This window comes from Nannospalax galili, unplaced genomic scaffold (genome assembly GCF_000622305.1).
Source record: "Nannospalax galili isolate Female #2095 unplaced genomic scaffold, S.galili_v1.0 scaffold801, whole genome shotgun sequence".
Classification (NCBI taxonomy): domain Eukaryota; kingdom Metazoa; phylum Chordata; class Mammalia; order Rodentia; family Spalacidae; genus Nannospalax; species Nannospalax galili.
Genome location: NW_008345222.1, coordinates 1,438,129 through 1,452,577, shown reverse-complemented (window position 1 = coordinate 1,452,577; position 14,449 = coordinate 1,438,129). Strand labels below are relative to the sequence as shown.

The window sequence follows — 14,449 nt, the reverse complement described above, 5'->3', positions numbered from 1 at the left end:
TGGCGTGCTCGCTTCGGCAGCACATATACTAAAATTGGAACGATACAGAGAAGATTAGCATGGCCCCTGCGCAAGGATGACACGCAAATTCGTGAAGCGTTCAAGTATGTTGTTATTAAATAAATCATTTTTAAAAATTAAAAAAAAAGTTACATATAACAGAAAAATAGGAAAAAAAAAAAGAGAAAGAAATGTTCTCACTCTGAACATTTCTATAGCCATTCACCTGACACTTTGGGCTGGATACTGTACTGATTCCTGGCCACAGACAAATTAATTGACCACTCTGAATATTGGTGCCACTTGGACTGTGTCATATAAGAGCACTTCTTTTGATTTTTTCTTTATTTTTTGCCTTGTTTTGCATGTCCCTGAATTTTGTCCCTATTCCCTAACTTAATTGTGTCTTCATATCTACTTCTCCAGAGCAGTTCTCTCTTACTTCTGTCTGTCATGGTTACACTTCTGTCTGCAATGACAGCAATAGCGCAGCTGATCTTTACTGAGTAGTTATTCTGTGCCACGTCTTGTTACATTCATGACTGCACCTCAGCTTTGCCACTGTGCCATGAGGTAATTCCATTTTTACCCTCATTTTTCAAGTAAGGGAGCCAAAGCTTAAAAATGCATAGTCACTGCCCTGAGATTATAAAGCTACTAATTGGCAGAACTGGGAGTGAATACAGCCAGTCTGACGCTAGAGCCCTAGCTTCTCTTGGTGACACCCTGCCCAACCCCTCTGTTATTAGAGAGATGGATACAACTATATTTGTCCATCCTACGTCAAAGGATGGTCCGAATACAATAAAATGAAATAACTGGAGAGGGCTTTAAAAATAATAAAAAGAAGCTGGTGATTCAAAGGAAAAAAACACCATTAAATTGTGAGGATTTCCAGACATCATTTAATAGTTCTGGTTCTCTGACATTATCATCTGCTGCCATCTCCCTTCTATTATGGCTTCCCAAGGGAATGGTGTTGATGAGAATCCAGTGGTAATTGGGAGGATATTACTCCTCCAAGTGTTTCTGAGTGAACCTTAAACCTCTGCCCTTGCAGACAGACCAGGTTCTGACACAGTCAGTTTTAGTGCCTTACTCAAAAGAATGCCAAAAAAGTGGAAAAAAAATCATTGAACTTTGGGAGGTACTTTTGGGATTTGGATCTGCATATTGTCTATCTCTCTTTCTAGACTGAAGGCTCACCTAGGACCAGGGTCTCATCTACACCTATATTTCTGGGCCATAGTTGGCATGATGAACTATAAAAATGATGTCTCAGATGATGCTTGTCCTTAAAGTAGCACCGATGGGAACCAGCAAGATGAATCAATGGGTAAAGGCACTTGCTGCCAAACCTGACGATCTAAGTTTGATCCCTGGGACACAAGTTGTCCTATAACCTCCATGTTTGCTGTGGCTCATGTCTACATAGGCACATATGCATGTGTGCCTGCATACACATACAATAAAGGGAGAGGGAGATGACAGTGGAGGAGTCCACTGAATGATAGAGAAAGGTCGCTAAACTCAGGCATCCACCAGTCAGGATCTGCAGTCAATAGTCAGGTTCACGTTCTGCTCTAACCAATAGGAAACAGCACAAAAGATCACTACTCATTTAGCACCGACTAGAAAATTCACAGTGCTCATTGCTGCTAAATCAAGAGAACTCTGCATCCACTAAAGAGAACGATGTAAATGACACTGATGGTTATATTGTGTCAAGAGTGAGGACGCATCTTCACAGGCCTCATCTCACTTAATTCAACAGCCTCGTGAGGCAGATTCTGTTATTATCCTCCCTCAACAGAGAAAGACAAGGTACTTGGAGAAGTTGTGACACCTGCCCAAGTGGTCCAGGTTAATCACACTCACCTTTCTCCCTAGCTTTTTAGTGTGAAAACGTCAAATGCATAAAAATTGTAAAACAGAATTTGAAAGGGTGCAGAAGCAACCACGACCTTCACTGGTTGTTTGAAACCCTATATGTATACTAGATACAGTTTTATTTGGTTTCAGTTTTCAAAATGAGCCTATAGTGAAACACCAAAATGCAATAAAATATTTGTCTTGCTTTGAAAGATGCCACATATAAGAGGCGTTACACTGAGAAGCTTTCTGAGTGCAACTGAGAGAACGTCACCTCCAACTGGTTGAAAGAAGGGAGGGACGTCCCCAAACTGTGCTGTCCAGGGAGAAGTCTGGGAGAATCCTGGGAGAATCCTGGGAGAAGCCTGGGGAGAAGCCTGGGAGAAGCCTGGGAGAATCCTGGGAGAAGCCTGGGAGAATCCTGGGAGAAGCCTGGGAGAAGCCTGGGAGAATCCTGGGCATCTCTTTCCACCCTGAATCTCTCTTTTCCACCTTTGTTTTTCTTACAGGTTTTCTCCGTTGCTTTCCACCTGCATATTTCACACCTGAACATGGGGCCGTCAGGGAGAATGAGTGATAGAAAGTGCCAAAAATTAATGCACTCAGCAAACAGAGAAGGTTTCTGAAATCCTAACCAGCAATAAGCATAATTGCTCTTCATAAATCTGTCCAAAGCCCCCGCCCCAACAGGCGCATCTCGAGGCAGAGCATGTTCACATCAGGCACTGCCTGAGCTGAGAGGGTGGAAAAATGTTGGAGCAATGAGTCAGTCCTCAGCTGTGCTGCAGACTCATCTCGGCTCACGTCCTGGGTAGCTGAGGCCTGCTCCAGAGTTGTTCTAGGTCTTGTTCTAAGGCTGAGTGCTGGGATGCTGGAGAGAGATCTCAAGGCCACGCCTGTCTTAGACTCCCGTGTTGACCTGGGTGTGTTCCTGTGGTTGATGGTCTCTCCTGCTTTAACAGGTCAGCTCTGTTTCCTAAGTTGAAGGAAAGGAGTGTGGTCTGTTTTATAGCAGCCGTTGGGCTATGGGGAAGATGAGATGCAGGTTCAGAGGATGTGTTTGTTTGGGGGGTTTTGTTTCCACAGACCCAGACTGGCCTTAGTGTGCAGCCTTCTTGCTTCAGCCTCTGGGTGTGGGGATGACAGGTGTGTGTGACCTCTCAGATGATGGTCCCCAAGCTAACACCCCTCCTCCTGCCCACCTAGGTGAGTGGGTTTTCTTGGCAGGACAGTGTTGTTTAGAGTCTCTTAGATTGTATAAGCATAGGGCTTTGGACAGATTATTTTATTTTATTTTCTTAGTCTCACTTTTCTCATCTGCCAATGGAAAATCATTGTCCTCTCATTTATATATAAAAATTGAAAGTCAGAAAAAACATGCTTTTTCTGTTCTTTGGGGAAAAATTGTTTGATGAACCTGTAGAGGGTGAGAGGCCCATACCTCTCTCTCTACCTCCACTACCACCATCACCAAGACACCCAATGTGATCCTGGCTCCTCTAGAGCCAGGAAGAGGATTAATCTTACTCCTAAGACAAGGGAGATGATAAACTGGCAAGCTACTTCCCTCTTTCCCAAAACTCCTAAGACTTTATGTGAGTTAACAAACTCATCAAATGTTCAGTGTGAGTTGAGTTATTGGGAAAATAAGCTAAGATGCTGAGTAGACGGGGGATATAACAGGGACATTCTGCAGAAGGGTCAGTAAATAAACCCCTTGTAGAAATCATGAGGCCAGAGCCATGAAACTGGGGACTGTGTTAGCAAAGTTCTTGGTCCAGAATGATATGTTTAAGATAACTTTCTCAGATGCTAGTGGTAACTGGTCTGAGAAGACTCCCTGTTGTGGACCAAGAGCTTGAGTTGTATGGAGATCAGCAATCTTAAATTGCGTAGGTAAGAAAATGAAGTGTTATAACTTTTCTTGAAGATAATTTGACCCAAAACACATTAACTATGTTAAATTAATGTACATCCTTTGATTTAGCAGCTCTGTGTCTAGAAATAATTACATTCTGGATGTTTGTAAAGATTTATTTCAAAGGTATACGGTGCCAACAATTGCAGTGAAATAAATGGAAAAAAAATCAAGTGTTCAATAACAGAGATTAAGGTAAGTGGTGAGTCCACTCACAGAACTGCAGAGCAGATTAAGTGATGTTAGAGGTGCATTAGTTGGTACAGATAGAACGTTAACTGAAAAAAGCAGGGAACAAGCAAAGAATTCACATGTTCAGATGTCTTGGACCTAGCATGACATTAGAACAGTCCCCTAGACTGGCAATTTAAACTGGGCCAATAATGGCTATCCCAGAATGGTGATAAATCTCTCAGGAGATAGGCAAAGGAGTAGGGCCATCCTTGACTAAGTCTGTCACGAAGGGAGAGCCTGCACGTGGTGGAAAGACCCAAGGGGAAGCAGTGCCAAGAGAGAAGACCCCTCTGCACATCCAGGAACACACCTGTCTCATCTACGGGCTCCTCCCAGCAGGGCAGGTGGGGATGGTGCTTGGTTTCTTATTCAACTGTTCAGTGTGGGGCCAGAATGAATGAGTCAACAATTTAGCCACTGTGTGACATAGGATATGCTGAATCACTGACTTCTCAGAAGCAGTTGTCTTATGTAATACGTTACAAACAATTTCCGTCTAACTGCAAATGTTGAGAATTCTTTTGAAAAACAATTTGGCAGCATGTAATACATAATTTAGAGTGCTTATATTTGAAAATATAAACTCAAATGCAATTTAAATGGTTTAAGCAAGAAAAGAAATCTATTAACTCACATACTTAAAAAGCTGAACGGTAGGTCCAGAGTCAGAGGAGTCTCAGTTCAGCAACAACGTGACTATATACTATATCACCGTCCCTTTCTATGTGCTTCTCTTCTTCTGTGGGGTGGATACTAAGCCTCAGCAAAAACAAGATCTCCCCTCATAATTGCGGAACTGGTACCTTCAGTACCAAGGGCATGTGCTTTCTGGACTGAGGAAGAAGAGTACATTTTCTGACAGCAAAACAAAACAAAATCACTGCTCGGCATATGCACTGGCTAGTTTTTATTATCAACTTGGGGAGAAGAAACCTTACTTGAATTCTCTTCATCAAATTGGCCTGTGACCGTGTCTGTGAAACACAGTTTTGGTTAATGATTGATGTGGGAAGGCCTAGTCCACTGTGGGAGACACCATTCCCTTGGTAGGTGGTCCTGGGCTGTATAAAAAGGTGTTAAACATGAACCTGAGGGAGAGCCAGTAAGTAGTGTTCCTCCAAGGTTTCTGCTTCAGTTTCTCTCAATGATGTACTATAATCTGTAAGATGAAATCAACCCTTTCCTCCCCAGGTTGCTTCTGGTAATGGTGTTTATCACAGCAACAGAAAGCAAATTAGAACAGTGTAAGTCCAAAGGAAATGAAATCAGTACATCAAAGAGACATCTGTGCTCCCATGTTCATTGAAGCATCACTCACAATAGCCTAGATATGGAACCAACCCAATATCCTTAAGAACACAGAACATGTTATATGAATACTTTGGGATGCTATGTCTCAAAAAGAGAGAGAGAGAGAAGTCTTGTCATTTGCAATTACATGGATGAATCTGGAGGACTTTATGTTAAATGAAATGTCAAGCATAGAAGACAAACTCATGATCACATTCATATGTGGAATTTTAAAAAGAAATAGATAATGAAATAGTCATCAGAAGCTCCAGGAATGGGGAGGCTGGAAGTTGTTGATCAAAGGATACAATGATATAAGAGAAATAAGTTCAGGGGATCATTGTACAACGTGGTGAAGACCATTAAGAATAATGCATTATATCCTTAAAAACTTTCAGCTGGCAGGTACTGTGTTCTACACACACACACACACACTCCTTGATAAGTCTGAGGTGAAACATATGTTAATTTCATTTAGCCATTCCCTACTGTGTACATATTTCAAAATATCACGCTGCTTATGATACACACATTTTTTCCCTGCCAACTAAACATATTGGATCTGAACCACACTGGAGCCGACTGAACAGCCAAGCTTTGGTCTCATGGTTACTCATAAGTCAGTCACTTCGTGTACATGGGGGTGTGGGGGGTAAAGTGGAGATTTCTTATTAGATTAATCCAGGATTTCCTCATTGGCTTAAGTGTTGAATCAGCCCTGTTAAAACTCTATTTCATTCAGGATTTGCTAGGAAAGAAGAAAGGAAATTGTGGAGTGACACACCTGCATTCTTACAGCAAAGAGACAAGGATGCCTGTCCTTTTCCCAGCATCCCTGCTTCTGACGAAATATTCTCAAACACATGAAAAGGAGCAACCATGGAGTGTTCATGGTTACTTATAACAGGAAAAATCTGAAGTCTCCTCAAATCCCGGTTCACTCTACATAAGCTCTTTTTCAAAGCAGTAGGCAGTGAACTAAACTCTGGAGGAACTCAAAGCTGGTGAGACATAGTCCATACTATGGATGGGGGCATGATTCAGAGGGTGGGGAATGGGGATGGGAAGTCATAGGCTATGCAATTTTAACAAGGACATGCGTGTCAAGTGCAGATGTGTAGTGAGCTGTGGGGGTTAGAGGAGATGCACACAACTCAGGCTGCAGGGAGAGAGAGAGGGTGGGCTTCCTGGAGAGAGAGGCTGAAGAGCCAGTTCCTAGTGGAAGGGGAGGGGAACCATGCAGGAGTGAGGAGGGTGAATGCTTGTGGGCCAGGTGTAGCTTTAGTCTAATTAGAATAAGCTGATGGAATTTGATAAGGTTCTTGGCTAGACAGAGTGTATCTCCCTCACATAAACTGCTCACATGTTAGGAGGTGACTGCCACAGTGCACAGACTGAGACAAGGAAAGGAGCATGTTCTCACTCTGAAGGGAGCAGGACCGGCTATGGGCTGGAGTGGCATGACATTTTATTCATCTTTGCTCTCCCTCCTGCTCTTCCACCAAGAGCCTGCCATGCTCAGACTCTGTCCCAGGTACATGGTAGCTTGGGCCTCCAGCGATGATCTCAGCCCTAAAGAACGCTCCCCATGAGTTCGCCCTGAATCTTGAATAAACCCGCTGTGATCACATGCCTATCCAGCCATATAGGGGCTTCATGTGGAATCTGGGAGGATGTGGGAATATTAGAGATAGCATGCCAGATCTAGTGAGCAGTGGGTCCAGATAAAACCCCATGGAAGTCAAGGAGTAAAAGGTGGGGGGGGGATATGCAGTGGTGGACACCAGGCTTTTTGTGAGCACCTGGGATACTGGTTCTACTAAGAAAGAGGGTCTAGCACCTTTGGTAGTTGTGTGTACCTCAGGCTGGCTCAGGCATATAAGGGGGACAAGAGAGAATCAGGACTTGGGACGGCACAGGCTTGGTCAGGGCTTGGTAACCAAGGTTACAGTACTTGAACTTAGCCCCAAGGACCACAGGCATGTGAGGCAGGATTCTGACCAGTCAAGGAGCCCACAGGATCTCTAGCCCAGAAAGATTCTGGTGCTTCTTGCGAGGAGAATGCCTTGCCCATGGCAGGCCTGGCCTCTGTCTTGCAGCACTTTGGATGAACGTTTTACCTCTTTGAGCATCAGTGTACTCACCTGTAGGGTGGAGGTGAGACTCTGGACCCCCTCTGGGTGGTTGGGAAGACACAATGAGATAAAGCACAGAGATTAGGATAGTGTCATGCTTAGAAGGATTGGACATGAGGTTCGATGGCCTGGTTTGGATCCTGGCTCTGTTATTAACCAGATTTCTGACTTCAGGCAAGTTGTATGGCCTCCTTGTGCCTCATTTTTTTCCATCTACAGAACAGAATTCAGTAGTTCCTACCTCACAGGATTATAGTAAACCTCATTATCAGCAAAATATTTAGGAGTATTTATTAAATAAGGAAAGCTCACAGTGTAGCTGAGAAAGTGTCAGGGGGTTCTGACTAGCTGGAGCCCACAGCAGGTGAGGGGCATCACAGGCCACTCTGACCTATACCTCTCCCCAGGTAAATGGTCATCATTTATATTTTTCAGCTTTCTTTGTCCTAGGAGTGAAACATGGATTCCATACATACATACTACACACCACATAGTAATGCCACATATACAATGCCTTGCATTTAATTATAATTAATCATTAAATGAGCAAATTCTGCTCAGTCTTGTTGTATCTTGGGGAATGTCATCACAGATTTTTTTAATGCTTCATATATATGCTAAAGAAATCCTGGGGTGATTTGTGCGCCTTAGGCTCTAGGCTAGTATTCCAATACAAAGCTTGGTCCCACCAATTGGTCCAACTTGGACAAATCGCTTAACCTCTTTGGGTTGTCATTTTTCATCCAAAAAAGAATAGTATAGAAAAAACGGCATCTTTCTTCTGGGGTAGTAAATGAGTTGGTACACATCCCTGTTTTCACATCTTGGATGTACATAACACTCAACAGAATGAGCTCATGGAGCTATGATGATGACGATGTGACAGCTGTGATTCTAGAGCGTGTGCTCTGTGCCAGGATATTCCAGACCCACAGAACCTCTAGAAGGGAAACACTGTATGCTGCTCTTATGAGCTTTCTCTGCCTCTTTATATTTCCATCTTACCATTACCTGGACTCAGGGACCTTAAGCAATTTGCCAGGCCAAGGAGCACATGGCAGAACTGGGGGTGACACTCCATCAGTTGGCTTTGAGTCTGAATCTGTAAACATGCACTGTCCCTCCTCCTGTCAGTCTCCAGCGCCACCAGATTTTGAATAACATGGGAACAAAATGTCATTAATTTTCCTTTTCCCCACCATACCACATCTACTCCCAAGAACTTGTCCCTGAGCAAGTGCCAGGAAATGTTTGCTGTGTGAATCAGTGACTTCTCCTACTCTTGGTGCCCTTGGCCTTTCAAGAGCTTCCCTCTCTACAGCCTTGAACCAGCTTTGACTAAACACAAAAGGAGTAATAGAAAAGCCTCCTTCTTTCCAAGGATATAGTTAATCAGAATGTTTCAGTTGTGTTCATACCTCTGTCTATATAAATACAAGTATTTGTAGCTATATAAATACTAGAACTCTCAAAGGTTGCCAGCTCAGTGATGCTGGTGAATGGGAGACTGACAGTGCTATTTCTGGTTGGGTCAAATTTAAAGGCAACCAGTTTGTACAAGACAGATCTACTTTAGGGTGCATTCTGTTGCATAATTGCCACAGGCCCACCTTCTCCCCAGGGAGCAGCTATTTGCACAGCATCCCACAGTCGCCTGCTGCCAAACTCCCAAGTCAGAGCTGGAGTTTTTTGGCTACTTTCCCAGCAGTGTGGGCCCAGGTAAGATCTAACTAAGCAGTCTTAGTCAGCAAAGGAAGGAGCAGTCAACACCTGCAGCAGAAGGGGGACTGCCAAGAAGGCTGTTAAGCAAGATGAAGAACGCTTCAGGCTGGGCCTGAGAAAGCCTTTCACCCAGCCAGCCATCCTTCTGCCCATGCATTGTCCCTGCCTATTCATTACAGTATTCGTGTATTCACGTCCGTCTGTTCATCACTCATCATCCATTCTGTCCACCCACTCATCCTGTTCATATCTCTATCAACTAAAACATGCATGAACTATCTGCAGGGCACCTGCTTCGTGCTGGGGTGGTGCTGGACCCAGGGCTGCACAGATGCTCAAGCAAGGCCTTCGTAGTGCTTGCTGCATGAATTCAGACAGGAACCTGGCACCCGTGCTGTGAGTCAGCTTTCCATCACTGAGACAAAATACTGGAGAAGTCAAATTGTTTTTACTCACAGTTTCTGGGGTTTCAGATCATGATTGGCCCAGATGCCTTTGGGCCTGTGGGAAGCAGTAGACTACGGCAGTGTGAACATGTAGAGGAAGATGCTCACTTCATGGTAGCCAAGAAGTAAAGAGAAAGAGAGGAAGGGCTAGGGTCCCATCACCTCTTGCTACCTCCCAATCGTGTCACAAGGTGGTGATCAAGCCGCCCACATTTGGCTTCTGGTGAACAGTTAAGATCCAAAGCACAACAAAGCTTACCAGGAGATCTCTACCTAGGCTGGGAGACTTCTGGGTGCTAATGGTTGGAAAGGTACCATCCACCCAGCTAAGGGCCTGATAGAGCCTCCCCAGCACAGAGCGGAGCCTTGAGGTTGGGAAGAACTCAGCCCGAGCAAAGTGACAGAGGCACGGAAGGCAACTGGGCCAGGGAGACACAGGGACACCAAAGCCCAAGCCACTGGGGACTGGGGGAAGGGCTTGGCATCTGGAAACGGTCCAGATTCCTGGTGGCCCTACATTTCTGAAGAGGTAGAATTGCCATGCCTTTTTTGTTTGGTCTTTTTGAGACGGGGTCTCCCTGTAGCCCGAGCTGTCCTGGAACTATGTAGACCAGGCTGGCCTCGAACTCATGAGAAGTTAAGAAAACACAAAGCTCTGCTGACCCCTTGGTGCTCCTGTCCTACAGACATGGTCAATATTCCAGTGACACAAACCAGCCAAACTCACTGAACTGTTCTGAGGACTGAGCGAGAGAGTACATGTAAAGCATTTGGTGTCATACTTGGTCCATTGTAAGTAGTTATTAAATAGTGACTGTTTTGATCATTATTTTAAAAATTAATCAAGGAGGAACTAGAGAGATGGCTCAGCAGTTAAGAGCACTGACTGCTTTTGCAGAGGACCCGGGTTCAATTCCCAGCACCCATGTGGTGGCTACAAACCGTTCTTAACTCCAGTTCCAGGGGAATCCGACACCCTCTTCTGACCTCTGTGGCATTGCACGACATGAGCACACTCACATACATGCAGGCAATACACTCATACACATGAAATGAAAATAATAAATAAAAATATATTAAAAAATTAATCAGCTGGGTGTGGTGGCGCACACCTTTAGTCCCAGCACTTGGGAGGCAGAGACAGGCAGATCTCCGTGAGTTCAAGGCCAGCCTGGTCTACATAGTGAGTTCAGGTCAGCTGGGACCACAGGGAGACCCTGTCTCAAAAAGACAAAAAAAAAAACTTAATCAAGGAACACTTCCCTAATATTGTCCAATGTACCAGAACCCTCAAGGAAAGAGTCAGTAGCATTTTCTCCTCCTATCCTAAAGTCCTTATTTACCCACTCTACTAACCTGAGAAACCAACAGGCACCCTTTGTTCATCTCCTCTCCTACTCAACAGCCAGTCATCAAGTGCTGCCCTTCTTGCCAGCTAAGGTCCCAATGCACTCATTCACCCCAGCTGCCTCTCACTAACACCTGTCAGGCAGATGTTGTTAATTGCCTACTCTAAATACACATTTCTTCCTTCTTCACGGAAAGAATTATGATTTTGTTTATAGCCATAATGCAGTATATAATCTCAGGTCAATTGCTCATTTTTGCATAGGACTGACAGTTCTGGCCAAGAAAATACAAACAAAATCTCTTGGAGGTGAGAAAAATATAGATGTAATCCTTTTCTTCTTTTTGGATCCCCTGAAACTGGAGTTATGGATGATTATTAATCATCATGTGGGTGCTAGGAACTGAACCCGGGTCCTCTGGAGGAGCAGCCAGCCAGTGCTCTTAACTGCTGAGCCATCGCTCCAGCTCAACCTTTTCTTCTTTTAAAAAATTTATTATTATTGTGTATGGAGGGAAGGAGGGAGGGAGGGAGAGAGAGAGAGAACAGTTGTGGAGGTCAAAGGTTCTTTCCTTCTATCACGTGTTCTGGGGATCAAATTCAGATTATCAGGCTTGTGCAGCAAGTGCTTTTAAGCACTGAGCCACCTTACCAGCCCAACGTAACCCCTTCTATCTCACCTACTGTGCTAGTCACAATAAGATGTGTAAACAGTTTAGGTGCCCATCAGCAGATAAATAAAGAAACTGTGGTGTGTATACACAGTGGAGATTTATCCAGCTATGAAGAAAATGGAATTATGTCATTTGTAGGGAAATGGATGGAACTGGAGATCATCCTGTTAAGTGAAATAAACTCTTGTCTCAAAAGGCAGATACCATATTTTCTCTTATATATGAAGTCTATGAAAGTAGAAGGGAGACTATGAGGGGAAGAAAGATGTCTAATGGAAAAGGGGAGCAGAGATGGTGTGCTGGACGGCTTTGGTTGTCAACTTGGCACATCTGGGTGGAGGAAACCTCAAATGAGGAATTTCCTCCGTTGGATTGGCCTGCGGCCCTGTCTGTGGGGCATTTTCTTGATTGTTGAATAATGTGGGAACACCCAGCCCACTAGAGGTGGTGCCACCCCTGGGCAGGTGATCCTGTGTTGTATAAGAAAGCAGGTTGAGCACAGGCCAGGGAAGCAAGCCAGTAAGCAGCGTTCTACACTCTATACCTTGAGCTTCTGCCTTGACTTCCCTCAGTGACACACTGATCTGGGAGGTGTAAGATAAAATAGACCCTTTCCTCCCCAAGTTGATTTTGGTTAGTGTTTTTATCACAGCAAAAAGAGAAGCAAACTGGCACCAGAGAGTGGGATATTGCTGATAAACCGGACCATATGGATTTGGAGAATTGTTGAAGGTTTTGGAGCTTTGGACTGGAAAAATGCTTGGAGCTCAGTGAGCTGCTCTGTAGAACGTGGACGATAATGCTGAAAGAGGCGTAGATGACGGAGGCCTGGCTTACGAAGCTTCAAAGAAAGCAAAGACTTATCAGAGCTGTTTGTGTGGTATACTTTGAATTAAGAACTTTTGGAAAGTTCTTAAAGCCTTTTGTGCTTTATTGGGACAGTGGATACTGGTTAATGGGGACTGAAGAAATCAGCTGTGACTAACAGAGATCAGCATCACTGAAGTAAAATCTCTGGGAAATAGTTCCTCAGGGTCAGCATACAGAAGCTGTGGTCTAGAGGGGACTTGAGACTCCTTCCTCTCAAGCTAGAAGCAAGACTTGGTAATGTATAAGGATCTCCTACATAGTACTGGTTTTGAAGGCACAAAGGGGTCTTGGAGAGCAGCTGAGGTTTGGCCCTGTGAGAGGCCAGGAAAGGCCATTGGTGAAAGTGCAGCCTCTGTTGCAGTGAAGACCTCCAGGATTAAGGGGTCATAGAGAGAATCTGAGGCTTTGCACACTGAGAGGCCAGCAAAGCCTGTTGGTGAAGGTGCAGCCCCAGTTTCAGTAGAGACCCCAGTGTATTGGAGATACCAGGATCATGGGATGACTACCAAGCACAGTGCCAGGTATGGAGTAAAGTCAGTCTGAGTCTATGAGACAAGTTGTATGTGCTGTGGATGGCAAAGCCAAAATAGTGGAGCTGCCCAAGCCCTTTGGAGCCCAGAATATCTTACTATGTGCAAATTATGTGACCTTATATTTACAGACAATTATCCCAGTCACCACTCATCAAAGAAGCTCATTTTGCACCAGTTGGAGACTATTACCAAGTACCACAACTGGTCACACACAGACATAGTTTATGAATTGCCCAGGCCCAAGTGACACATCTACAGTGCAACCTCTACACCTAAGGCTCCTTGAACAAAGAACACAGAAGAGGACACTAATGAATTTCTCAGTTCTCAATAATGAAGCCCCTCATGCAACAGAGGGCCAGGTACACAAAAGGTCACAAATGGCCAAAGCATAGAGATTAAGAGCCTGCAGATTGCTGGTCCTTGGGTAGGATTCCTGTGTTAAACTTCACCCACCCAGGGCTCAGGAACCATTACAGAAGAGGGCATGGAAAGATTGTAAGAGCCAGGGAGGAAGTGCACGACCATATGAAAACAGAGTCCTACAAGCTACTGGGACCCTACTCATATGATCCTTTGGCAATGGTATTCAGCACACACAAGTCCCATGCAAATTCAGGCAGATAAAACCCATGCATAGAACTGGAGAAATGAACAGCAGACCTCAATCTTAGCTGAAGAAACATTGGCAACTGATTATTGCTAGGTGAGGAAAAGCCGATCTTCCTAAAACAAGGGACTCCAGATATGCTGACTATACCTCAGTGGATGGGCTTGCACTGGGGACACTGACATGACACAGTGGGCCTTAACACCAATGACAGAGTATATGGGTACCTGTGGAGGAGCTATGGGAGGGTGCAGGTGGGGATGGGGGTATGAAGATGATTAGGATCATTTAAGATGTTCTATATGAAATACACGAAAATTCAATAAAAACAATTTTTTAAAACCTAGGCAAACTTGATCACTCTTAGGCTTAAATGTCTTAAAAGTTCTCCCGTCATTGAAATTCTCTGGCATGGTGCTGTTTTCTGGTTCCCAACTTCCCGCCAAATTCATTCTTCAATTATACTGACATCTTGGTGTCTCTTTTAATGGGCATCTCACACTCTCGTTCTGCACAGAGATGGCACTTTTTCTCTTGCAATGTAGGTTCCTGCTAGGAGTATTGAGATTTTAGGTGGTTAGAAACTGTCCTGTTCGGTGCTCAGCCTGGGAGACGTGCACTCTGCCCTCAGCTCCAGGCCTTGTCCTCAGCACATACACATCCTGTTGGCCAGAGACATTGGTTGAGGACTTCAGGAAGGTGCTTTCTTTTGCTTCCTGGGGAATTGTGAGCTGATCTTGGAGTGGACACGTATCATACTCTCAGCCACGGATGGTTGCAGCTGGGGCACATCGCTA

At 44.5% G+C, this 14,449-nt stretch overlaps 1 non-coding gene across 1 annotated transcript; it reads left to right on the top strand.

Moving 5' to 3' along the window:
* Nucleotides 1-4: 4 nt before the first annotated feature.
* LOC115071749 lies at nucleotides 5-111 on the top strand. The gene has a single exon (XR_003850826.1). It is a non-coding gene; the product is annotated as a U6 spliceosomal RNA (small nuclear RNA).
* Nucleotides 112-14,449: the final 14,338 nt, after the last annotated feature.